General features: G+C 32.0%; 1 pseudogene; it reads right to left on the reverse strand.

Moving 5' to 3' along the window:
* LOC134261334 (multiple epidermal growth factor-like domains protein 10) overlaps positions 1-13,110 on the reverse strand; it is a 38,654-nt pseudogene that overhangs the window by 12,028 nt on the left and 13,516 nt on the right.

Below are 13,110 nucleotides of genomic sequence, written 5' to 3' on the forward strand. Positions count from 1 at the left end.
AAATCTTAATCTTACATTTGCCTTATGTGTGATAGGGGGCTAAATCAATGTACAAAGATTCGGGCAGAATATTGTATCTACTTTGAACCTAACCTCTTTGTGGTTTTGACCTAGCTTAGTGTTAATGAATGCTTGATCATGCTCAACATTGCTATCAATATTGGCAGTATTAGAAACTGAATCTAACTCGTAAACAACTTTGCCAAACCCATTACATGCATCATGATTAATGCCAACAGATCTCTGCACTGTCACTTGTACGATTATCATTGTTCATTTCACTGCGCAGCACAGTTAAGGTTACAAATGGAAATATATCGGCAATATATCGGCGATTTTCTAAGATAAAAAATATATACTTTATTAGGATGGGCGATTCTCTTTAGGAATTCACTGATATCAAAAAGGAGGTCATCTATAAATTTCAATATTGCAAGGGCATAACCAAGTTGAAAATCTTAGTTTATTTTATCATCCTTTTCAACATTATATGTAGTTTGTGAAAAGTGGTGCGAACCTATATAGATTCCCGTTTTTAATTGGTAGAATTTAATTTCATGGACGGCAGGTTGAATATTTGGCTGGTCAACTACATTAAATATAGCAATAATTAATTTATTTGCAAGATTTCAAGAGATTCGCACTTTTCCAATATCTTAATGCTTCTTGAGATTATGTGTAAAATTTTGACAAGATACATTGAGGGTATGTTCTTGCAATAAATCAATTTATTAGGGCCCTTCCATTACTTTTTCAATGAATCTGCATACAAACACACGACAGTATCGCTTGTCTGGAGAATGCACGTACAGTTTATAAATAAAATACTAAAATAGACATCACATCCAAGTTAACGGCTTTTTATTTTACTGCAAATAATACTTTATTTGAGAACAAAAGACATTTTGCATTGTACAAAATGGGACTTGATCAGCCTCTCACTGTGTACAAACTGCGTCATTTTTGCGAGATGACGTCACATTGACAAGTGCATTGCGATCGATGCATTGTTTATATACTGTTGTGTGGAATTTAACAAACGACAAAAGTGCATGTAAGAGTAAGTTTGTATGTTGTATACAGCTATCCTGCTGTTTGAAATAGCAAATAATTTCATTTAGTGGTATTTTGAAGACCTTATATTATTTATGACGTCATAGTTTACATTTTCCATACAAATTAGGTCCCACCTCCTTACTGTAACCTTAACTATGCTGCGTGGGCTTCTGCAGATAGTAACTCGAGTTCAAATGATTAATATCATTTACGGTTCGTGAGCGACACACACTGGCAAAGTGGTTCCACTTGTGGCATTTGTTGCACCTCTGACCTTGTGCCGGACAAGTATCTTGAGTTCCATGTCGCTTTCCGCACTTGCCGCATGGCTTCGTCTTCGGGGTAGACGGAAACTTTGTCGGAGTCTTTGCTGGAGTGGATCACGTCTTCCTCTGGAGGGGTGGTCTCCTATAGCTCCTCTCTGCGGGTGAGTGTGCATGGGGTGTAAACTTTGACAATGCTTGTACGTGTACTGATTACTGTCCCATGAGTTTGAGCTGCTCCTGAGAGTACTCGTATGCTTGAGCTATCTGAACCGCCTTATCCAGGGTGCGTCCCTCGCCAACGTTTATAAACTTTTCCCGATTTTTTTTTCCGATTGTATCCCAAACACAACCCTGTCTCTTCGGCGTCTTTAAAAATGCAGGCTCTTGCTAACAGTTTCAGTTTTGTTACAAACTGATCAAACGTGTTTGTTCCCTATACTTCATTGTGAAACTTGTATCTGGCGAAGATTGGGTTTAACTTGGGTAGAACGTACCTGAAAAATATATATCATAGTGTGGTTGTAGTTTCTTAATGTCATCCTTTGAAAATGCTGGGAAAGTGTTATAAATATCACGACCTTTCTAGCCAATCCACAATAAAAGGTATGAGACTTGTTCTTCTACATCCTTTTCTTTCAATGGGACTGCAAAATCAGCTTCACATGCTGTTCAAACTTTTTCCAGGCTTCGGGCAAATTCGAACTAGACCAGTCCATGGTCGGGGGTGGGGATGGGGTAGGGTGCTGCATAATTCGATGATAGGCGTGTCTCACTTGTGAAGGTTGAAGTATCCGCCACTTCTGACATGTATGGTTTTGAACTAGTCTTATAATGTGGGTTCTGTGGCTATGCAGATTCACAACACGTGCGTGCAAAACAGAAAACGTTTATTCAACGAACACAATACAAAAGTAACTCGTATATCATTCAGTGCGTACGTGTACATATTCGTATTATGACAGCATTACAGGCTTGGCAAGCCTCGCCCTCTATCACGTTTTCTTACCCTCACCAAAATATCGCTCATATTTCAAGACAGTAACCATGTATTTTATATATACGACATTAATGTGACCCATAATGTCCATACAGAAATCACTAAATAGATCACTTTTATTGTTTTCACCCGTAAAGCTAAACGGTAGTTATGGTATCTACAAAAGAATTTATTTGCTAAAAAAAAAAAACTGAAAGTGCTACTGCAGAAAACAAATGATCAATTAGATCGATCTCTCTCTCAAATGATATATACGTACTTTCCTCACAACGTGGACCTTTGAAACCATTAGTACACCCCAGGCATGATCCACTTACAATGTTACAACGACCCTCTTTACAGTTCTTTGGACACGATGAATTACAATATTTTCCATAAAACGTTGAGTTAAGGCACCCTAAGAAGCAAAAATCCAATAATGATAATCATATATTTGCATATCCACGGCTATCTCCCACTATGAACATGTGGTCATCAATTGCGTTCATAGGACTATAGATGCAACTGCTTCTGCTATGAGAACATATTGCTCTATTAAGTTTCTGTAGAACAATCTGCACTGTACTTTATAACCGTGTCGAGAATTATATATATGAAACTTTTCGTAAAAGGAATAGAAATGAGTTTTGAATAATGTTCTTTAAGAAAAAAAGAAATTCAGAATAATTCAAATTGCTGATCTATATCTTTAAAACATTAATTTTGGTCAATATATTTAACTGTATAATAAAACTTTGGAAAAATTGTAGAAAACTGCCCTATTTTTATTTTTTTCTACCATGCATATTTGTTCAAAGAACGATAACTCTTCACAATTGGGTAATAACATTCAGAAAAATAGTATAACTAGTATATCGACTTCAAGAATAAGCTATTAATAATAAATAGAAGAACTTAAAATAAAATAGAAAAGCATTCTTCAGTAATAATCATTATAAAAGCATTATCATTTTTCATCAAAGTGTTAAATCGTTGATTTTTGCTAGAGGAGTTCAAAAACGTTGATCGATGACGTCAAAACTGCATCAAAACGAAAATATTAGGAGAATTTGTTGACGGCGCTGCTTGTATCCAGATAACGGTGTTTGAGAGGGAAATACTTTATAATTGTTTGTGATTTATTAGATAAAAGTATCATTGATCAGGTGTACCGATTTTAAAGCCGTATGTTTTTCATTACTGAAGACAAGAAGCCGCGTCCTTATGTAAGTCAGGATTTCCTCTGATATTTTTGAATAAATCATAGAATACAAATATAAGTTATAAACAACGATTATTTAGTGAACATGGCATTATGAATAGCAATAGCTCTGCTGGCATATTTTCCATGATGCGCTAGCGCGGATCATGGAATATGCCAGCAGAGCAATTGCTCTTCATAACGCCATGTTCACTAAATAACGTTGTTTATTTCTTAAATAACACCCGGTGTATACATTCCAACATCCCTTAAAATATGAATTAAACATTGTAGATAACATTTTTCTGCACATTAACAACGTATTAACACTTGTTAAAACAAGGGGAAAAAGAAAATAAAATTGATAAGATTAAAAAATGTAGAATTTTACAAAATGCCATCGATATTTCATGTAGCAATATTTACGATTCTTTACTATCTCACTGGTTGATATTTGATATTTGCTGCATTTCCATTTTTAAGAACGTTACATGTACAATCATTCATTACACATGGCATTTCGATCGAAATTGATTCAGGATGGATATTTTAAGTTAATATGTGCAGGTACAAATTTCAGAAGCATCCTTTTCCTTTTGTTGATATCGATCAAAATCCGTCTTTTTTATTTAATTCTATGCAAAATTTGGTTTTTAATTTTCCCTAAAAAATAAGACAGTAATGTGTATAACTGCAAATAAAATCAATAAAGGTATCTACAAGAAAGAAAATCAAGAAAATCATTATTCTCTCAGTAAATAAGTTTTGTAACATTTAATTCTTATAAAACATTTTTCACTTAAAAACAAAATTCCTCTTGGGTGTAGAGCAAATTTTCCTTGTAATTCTCTTACCGTAAACTTCAAGTTCACAGAGCTCGTTGTAGGCGTATTGAGAATATCCAACAGGGTAGGAAACTCCTGGGAGTCTCTCATTGTAGTAGATGACGTATCGTCCATTCTTAACACATTCTATGGTTACATTATCCGGAATTGTGGCCCGTGTGTACTTTATATCCTTAAAACATAGAACCCCCTCGTCTTTGTTGGTTGTGTTTGATACGTAAACAGAGAATCCAAGGAATCGGGGTGCGAAAAAGTTGCTTGCGTCTGGTGAAATATTTAAAAAAATGTTATGTATAAAATTAATATGGATATGATATTGTGAACAACATTTAAACATATATTCCACTGCAATCAAAATTAAGATCTTTTGGATGCATGTAAAATCAATGACATATGGATTTCAGATTGTTTTACGATATAATTCTTATTTCAAAATGCGCATTTCTTTTATATTAAATAGAAATGTTATTTGTATATTAACATATTATCTACAAGCATTTAATGATATTTAAGTTCAAAAAGTTTTATCTTAAAAACCAAAAAAAATCAAAGTGTAAATTTTTATTCAAAATCAAAGAATCAAAATATTTTCTATAGTGATTTCGGTAAACTATAGCTAATCATGGTGAATGTTTGTGAGGAGGTGGTTGAAAGCAACATATATTATAATCACCCAATTATCTATATTTCAAGTCAATCAAAAGGAAAGAAGACATCATGTTTAAATTTCTTTATTCTTAGATGTTTCCACATAAGCAGAATGGCCAATTTAAAATAGGTACCCTTTCACATATTTGAGTTTTTGACCATTATAATGTCTTGGTCGTTAAAAAGAAAATTCTATATATTTCATGCAATGTTACAAAAAAAAAAATATCAAAAATGCATAATTATACTAATATAATATGGACGTGACCAAGTAAGTAACTGAAGACATTTCTATGAGGAGTAGTTTATGTAAAAAAAAAAGAATTGAAACAAGTTCGAGTATTCAATGTACGTATTAATCAATTTAAACTGTGTTTATTTTACCCCATGTCTTATTATCCGTCCTGTAGTATATCCTTATATGGTGTATACTGAGAAAGCCTCCTAGGTCCACCCACCAGGTGGCGGTTGTTTTATCGTTGTCTGATATTGTACATTGTCCTCCATCAGCGGACCGGTCTTTAAACAGCCCATCTACAGCTTTCATTGCTCTCCATCGCAAGGAAGGAAACGGATACCTTTGCCAGGCAGTTTTGTTTAATGCTATTTTTTCTGTAAATAGTTATAAAATTTAACTGTCGCAAAAAAATTCATTTCTCGACAACTATTGATTTCTCTTTATGATGCATTCATCAGAATCATAAAATTCCATTTAAAAGTCAATTTTTTTTATTGTGTTTGTTTTGTTTTAGTATACCCCGTCGGACATACTCATGACAGCATTTCTGCTTGATGAAAAAATCTTTACAACAGTATCTGTGTTCAGCCCATTATTATTATCTTGAAGCAAAATGAATGTGTTTATCAAAAAGGATTCTTACTGAGGATATTTTCTATCTATGGTATAATTGTTCTAACAAGTTCCACTGTGTCAATGTATCATTGAGGCAAATAGTTCTCAGGAAATTGTAATATATTTGGGACTCAATAATGTTCAAACTTACAGCAACATACTAGGGTAAAATATCAACAATATAAACAATACAAATATGTTTAGATGTACCTTTTATAGGAATACTTTGATTTAAGGTAGGATTCTTCTCATATTTCTAATATTTAGATATTAATGAAATTTTCACAGAATCAAGAAGACAATATCAGTAAGTGATAGTATCAGTGAAATTAAATTTGACCGTTTTATATTAGAGACAAGGTCAGGACAAGGTCATTATCTTGTTCCTTAAAATTAAGAAAAAAATTAACTGTTGCCAATCATGTGATACCTACTTCTACTTCAAAAGTTTAATGATTTTTCTTTTTGCATAAAAACATATTAATATATTGGATCTATAGCATGATATTATCAAATTTACATAAATAATTTAACTTAACTGGATATTGGCTTATCCGAATTTTCTCTGTTTTTCTTAATTTTTTTTAGGATATATTAGTCATTTTCATATGCTTTCTATATTTAACTTTTTCTTATTTTCACATATAATAAAGTATTCCTATAAATGTACAAAATGATACAAAAACAAAAAGTTTTGATCGTTTACTAAGAGAGAAAAAATACTTTTTATGGATTTTTGGCTCAAAACTACACTTCGATAGGAAGCGTTAAAAAGCTAAAAAAGTTCTAGTTTGTTTGAAAAATCATATTTATTTGATATATATTAAAAGATTAGCCCCTCATTATGAATCTAACTTACATTTGAAAATTTCTCCAAGTCTTAAATTGTGTAAAAATTATAACTAAATTCCTTGTTCTATTATAATTTTGAGAGGCAGAAAAGAAGATATTTTCATACGCCTTCATTCCGCCAAAAATATAGTCCCTGCTAGTTTTCAAACGCAGTTTACCATTTCTATTTAAAGTTGTACAATTGTGATGAGGAAAGAAAAATATGGTCTTTAAATTCCTTACACCTCAATATATAAGACATATAAGCAAATATACTTTAAATGTTTCATCTAGTCAGAAACCAAAAAAGAATCATACCTTTAATTATACGAGTAGTTACAAATTAAACCGAAAATCTCCAAAATCTACGAAAACCAATGACAAAATCCAATTCTTTTCAAAGCAGGTAGTTAAAGAGGTGCAGCTTCTCAGAAATTCCTAAAATTGCATTTGTTGGACGGTAGGATAATTTTTTTGCTGGTCAACTACAATGCGTATAAGAATAATCAATTTATGTGCAAGATTTCATGAGGTTTGCATCATTTTTCAAATATAACCAATGTATTAGGGACCTTCTAATACGTTGTCAATGAATCTGCCTACAAACATAAAACAACATCACTTTTTTTATAGATGTGGAGACAGAATTTGAATAAAATGATATAATAAACATCGCATCAAGGTTAACAACTTGTTTATAACTGCAAATAATATTTTATTTGAAAACAAAAGACATTTTACATTGTACAGACGTTTACTTGATCAGCCTCTTACTGCGTGGAAACTGTGGCAACCTTACATTGACAAGTGCATTGTGATCAATGAATTGTTTATATTTTGTTGTGTGGGCGTTAACAAACGACAAAACTACGTATAATAGTGAGTTTTATGTAGTCTGAAGGTATCCAGCAGATTAAAATAACAAATAATTTTATTTAGTGGTATTTTGAAGATCTAGCATTTTTTGGTGTTATGTCATAGAATACAATTCATGTATAAAATAGGCCTGCCTCCTTTCTGTAACCTTAACTGTGCGGCGTTCATAATCATTAATATTTTTTTAAAGATTTTAATGAAGGTAAAAGTATTTACATATTTTAAATTTATTTTTATGCATTTTTAACATGACTGATTTCTTTCATAATTTAAAAATAAATGTAATCTTTAAAAAAAGAATTGAAACTAGGTTAAAATATCAGCAAATTTTCATGAAATTGGCAACCAAATCTAGCAGAAAGTTGTGCTGACTTATATGCACGTCAATAGCTATTCCCTCCATGATAGTCTCAAAAAATAAAATCAATTTATAGGCGAGTATATATAGTCCAAAGCCTACTTTACAATTTTGTCCAGAGGCATTTACTGATACACTGAAAATGCATCCAATAACATTGAAGCAATATTTCAAAATATGTTTTGAAAAACTATAGAGCACATAACTAGATCATCCGATTTCCAAAATTATCAATGCTATCATTTTTAACCAAAATATTATTATTAGCAAATTCACTTTCATTTGGCAAATGCGAGTTATGTCCAAAATAGGATGTAGTTACGATATCAACATATATTTAATGACTTTCTATAATTTGCTGAAAATTGCTTCATACCAATGTATATAATAAAATAGTTTCTGTTTTACAAAACTTTCCAGCACTGTCAGCAAGCCTAATCTGACTAGTCGACATAAAACCGTGGATATCCCATGATATTATGTCGACTAGTCAGATTAGGCTTGCTCAAGGGATTATGATAACAACCCTTTATATTATGCTTTTAACGTGAGTTACTTGATTACTAAAACTATATAAAGTTTTCCAGTGGTGTCAATACCAACAATATCGACGATATCACTTCCATATTGAATCACGTTTGCTCTACCCTTGCTAAGTACAGTCCTTTTAATTGCGCATATTTATGTGTCTTTATATTTGAATTTGATAACATGAGGCTTACATGGAAGAAAATTGTAATTGCCATCAATATCATCCATATCGTATCGATGTTGAATAATATTCGCCATTGCTTTTGTTGCTGTATGTCTTTACGCAATACTTGTGCAGATGTACTTTCTTATTATTAGTTGGCCTTATATTCGATATCGACGATGTCGTTTCGATATCGAATCATAAGTTTTGAAAATATAACTTTTTTTAATAACATATACCCTAACAACAAACCTTATCTAAATCTTATCTAAGGCACTAACCTTTTGTTTGTCATTTATATTCACATATCCGTGCCAATACTTAGATTATGCCAACTTCGTTTTTGTCCATGTTAATTATTTTATAACTCAATTTTAAAAATAAAATGTGTATATCAGGATCGATACAATATCGTCATGGTATTGTCCATGTCGCCGAGATTGACAAAGAATTTGTTTTTGGACATGTATGACAAATGGCAAATTGATTGTAAATTAATTTTGCTCTACTTCTATAATATATCTTTCTTGTAAGTAGATGTGTGTGGTTGTGTGAGAGAGAGAGAGAGAGAGAGATACTCGGGGAAAGAGCAATATTTGGAATAAAAATAGTTTGAAAAAATGAATGCATCCAACCGTAGGCAGATATAACATTTCCTTTTAAAATAAATCCAACAATACAAAAATTACACACCAGCAAGGCTCCTCTACCCATGCTCTTTGATAAGGGCCAGTTTGATTGCTAGAAGTGCAAAAGTTTTTGAGACTTCGCCGCTATTTATGCATTATTTCTTTTTCTTATTTACGTTGAACAGTTTGCTTGGTACACAAAACAGATCGTTGAACTGGGGAAAAATTTCCTTGAAAAGGTTTGAGGATTTAGTAAGAAAACTAATTACGCTCCTTTCGTTGACATATATTTGTGTCATTGATATTGTGGCTTAACTACTCTCTGTGTTCCTATGAAATCATCTTTACAGAGTACTTACAATGCGGATAAATACGCTTGAAAAATATCCGGTGAGGCATGTTCCTTTCGTATTTTGTTTTTGTTTTAATGCATGCATAAACAAATTTTTTACGTAATATCACTATTATAATGTTTCCTTAACCTTCTAAATACTTCCACAAATTAAAACTGTTTAACAAGCTCCTGTACACGAAGAATCAACTCTTGCGAACATTCATTAATCTACAGTTAATTCTCGATAAACCGCCACCTTTTGTAATTTAGAAATCATGGCGGTATAACGAATTTGGCGATGATTTGAATTTCCCATATTTTAGGAAACAAGAAGTAGAGTTACCGTTCTTAGAATTTCTATTCTTATAATTACATGTACATGTAATAAAAGCATCTAAATTTTAAAATACTTCAAGTATTTTTTTATGTACAATTTCTTTAAAACAAAATGTGCAATTAGGAAATAAAGACATGTACATGTGCATTTATGTACTTGTAAATCGGCACGTCTGATATTGAAAAAAAAACATGCTGGGTCGATCGTCGTGATATATTGCTGACAGTACGTAAAATTTATTGTTTATGGCATCATTGTTCGTGAAACGTTCACAATTTATACCGTATAATCATTTTTAAGCAAACTTTGCATTGTTTAAAGCAGAGATAATCAAAATTATATCGTATTCGGCGTACTTTCACAACAACCGCTTTCGTGGCGAAGCCGTGACTAAATGATTTTTTAAACAAAACAACAGAACAAAATCATTGTAACAGTTCATATTAAAATTATTTGTTCATTCAATTATAATTTAATTATTTAATTGCGTGTACCTTGTCTGGCTTTGCATACTTTACAACAGGGATAGTGTCAACCAATTAGCCGCGCTTCACTGACTGCACGCACCTGTGGCGGTATATCGAGATAATTGACACTTAAAAATGGACGTTTGTTTTGAAAACAGGGTGGCGGATGGCGGTATGCGAATTTGGCGTTATGAAGAGAATTTTATATAGCAGGAAAAACGTTCTTGAGAAATCATGGCGGTATTGCGAAAATGGCGATGAATCGAATGGCGATAATTCGAGAATTGACTGTATATTCAAAAACCCTAATTATTACTTGCAAATAATATTAGTTAAACAATCATTTAGTGACCTAATATGGAGTCATACGGGGAGTGAAATGAAAATCCTGATTGGGCGAGGCGAAGCCGAGTCCTAATACGTATTTCCATTTCACATCCTGCATTACTCTGTATTAGGTCACTAATTGACTGTGTTACGAATTTATCCCGCTGAAGACCTTCTTAAATATTAAAAATATATATATATATGTGCATATAATGAAAAAATAAAGTTTTTATCCAACAACAATTAATATAAAATATCGTAACAAGAAATTATAGTAATTAAATACCTACAAAACCGTTTCTTAGCCGCCATTTTTATTTACAATAGCAACACTTTGAGCGTAATCGCGTGGGCGATTTTCAATTTCTCCTTGACGGCGACGTAGTACGGAAACTTTCCGGGCGTCATTTGATTAGCTGTTATCCAATCAGTAATCTACATTTGTATGAAGCAGGGTAAACATGTATACATGTATTGGACAAATGGATTGGGGAAAATAAAAAATAAGTTTAAGAAATTTCTATATGCTGATTTTTGTTTTACATTAATTTGTATTTCTGTTTTACACGTACCTTTGTAAAGATTGTCAAACGACTTAATGTTTCAAAAAAATTTACGGTCCATGTCAATCTATGTTAAACTATTTTCAATATTTTTAGAATGAGAATACCTGTGTTAATACATGCATATGTAAAATATTTATTTGTTCAAGTGTACATTGTCTTTATTGTGATTTAATGAAATTTAATGAAAATTATGTTCATGAATATATATTCATGAATGTGGGACAATTTTATCAACATTCTGGCCCCAAAGGTACATGTATATCGTCATAAGGTTTTTTTTTTTTTAAAAATAACCAAAAAAACCAATCCTTTATATTTCACATAGCAACTGCTCAAAACAATTCTTTAAATACTTGAAATTTAGTTTAACAAGTTTTGTTCCAGAAGCATAATTATATCACCCTGGCATATGTCTTTTGTTTTCTTATTTGTTTGCAGTTCCCGCGTGTTTGATCTAGCATCAGAAAACACCAATGCATGTACTTACATTTATCAAACAGTCATTAGGCTTTCACAAATGCCTCGAGAGACTCTTGGCATCACTTCATTACTGTGTAGGATTTATGCTAACGAAATAAATCCCTTCCTATAATGCAATCTTTGCTGAGAAGTCGGCATTTTTGACACTATTTTCTAAAATGTATTATCTATAACTGATATGAACAACACATAGGGGATAGTGTCAAGAGTCTTACATGTCATTAAATCATATCATATTAAAAAACTTATCTAATATGAAGCTTTTACATATAACCAATTTCTTGACGCAAAATACAAAGACACATTCTATATATTTCAACGCAGTAGATATGACGTTAGGTATAGTGCATACAGTTCCTCATAAATGTTCAATTAGAGGGCACTCTTGAAAGAAATCACACGAAGTATCCTCAATTCATCCTTTCGAATCACGTGTTTTTGTCTAATATGTATACTCTTTAAATATATTAGATTTGTCTAATAACGTGCATCTGGGAACATTCCACTTTCATTCATTGAATTTTCAATGCATATCAATCAAACAAGAGAAAGAATACCGAAGTTATTTTGCAAATATATTCAAAATCATAATACACTCTATTACATTGAAAATCAAACAATCCAGGGATCCTAATTAACAAAAACACAGGAGGAAAATTGAGAAACATGCTAATCCTTCATTTTTATTAGCCTGATTGTTAAAAAAAAATCAACTCATTTTTCAAGAAAGACGGTTTGATTACTTGGTGTATTTCAAGGTAAAATGTAAAGCAAAGTTCATATTATTTATGATTGGTTGAGATGTGTTACAAATTATAACATGATAAATGCCGTTCTAGACCGAAAAAAAAATAAAATGAAAAAATATAAACACTATTACATAGATACACTGTACAATGTTATGTGGGTAAGCTCAAAATCACGTGACAAAAAGAAGATCTAGCCTTCTGTTTTCCTTTTATTTGAAGGCTGTGGGAGAAGTGCCGTTTTCACTCAGTTCACCTCTGCGCATTTTAAACGCAAGCATTTTTCTCATTATTTTAATTATTTCTCTCTGATTTGCAAGTTGTTGGGAAAACAGGCTGTCTACGCACTGATCTCCATAATACCCAGGTTCACACAATCCAGAACAGGATCCGGTCACGTGATTGCACGGTTTATTGCCTCTACAGTAACCACATCGTTCTTTACATTCCATGCCGTACCAACCATGAGAACAGGCTGAAAATAGATGTAAGAATTGCATAGATCTAAATTTTAATGACCTCATTCACAGATTGTATTTAAATGATTGATAATTAGGAGTAGCGATAACTTTTTTTTAATTCGACAAGTTATTTTGTATTAATATGAAGAAGAGAAATGG

Source organism: Saccostrea cucullata, unplaced genomic scaffold, assembly GCF_032062105.1.
Source record: "Saccostrea cucullata isolate Sc308-1 unplaced genomic scaffold, CSIRO_AGI_Scuc_v1 ctg811, whole genome shotgun sequence".
Lineage (NCBI taxonomy): Eukaryota > Metazoa > Mollusca > Bivalvia > Ostreida > Ostreidae > Saccostrea > Saccostrea cuccullata.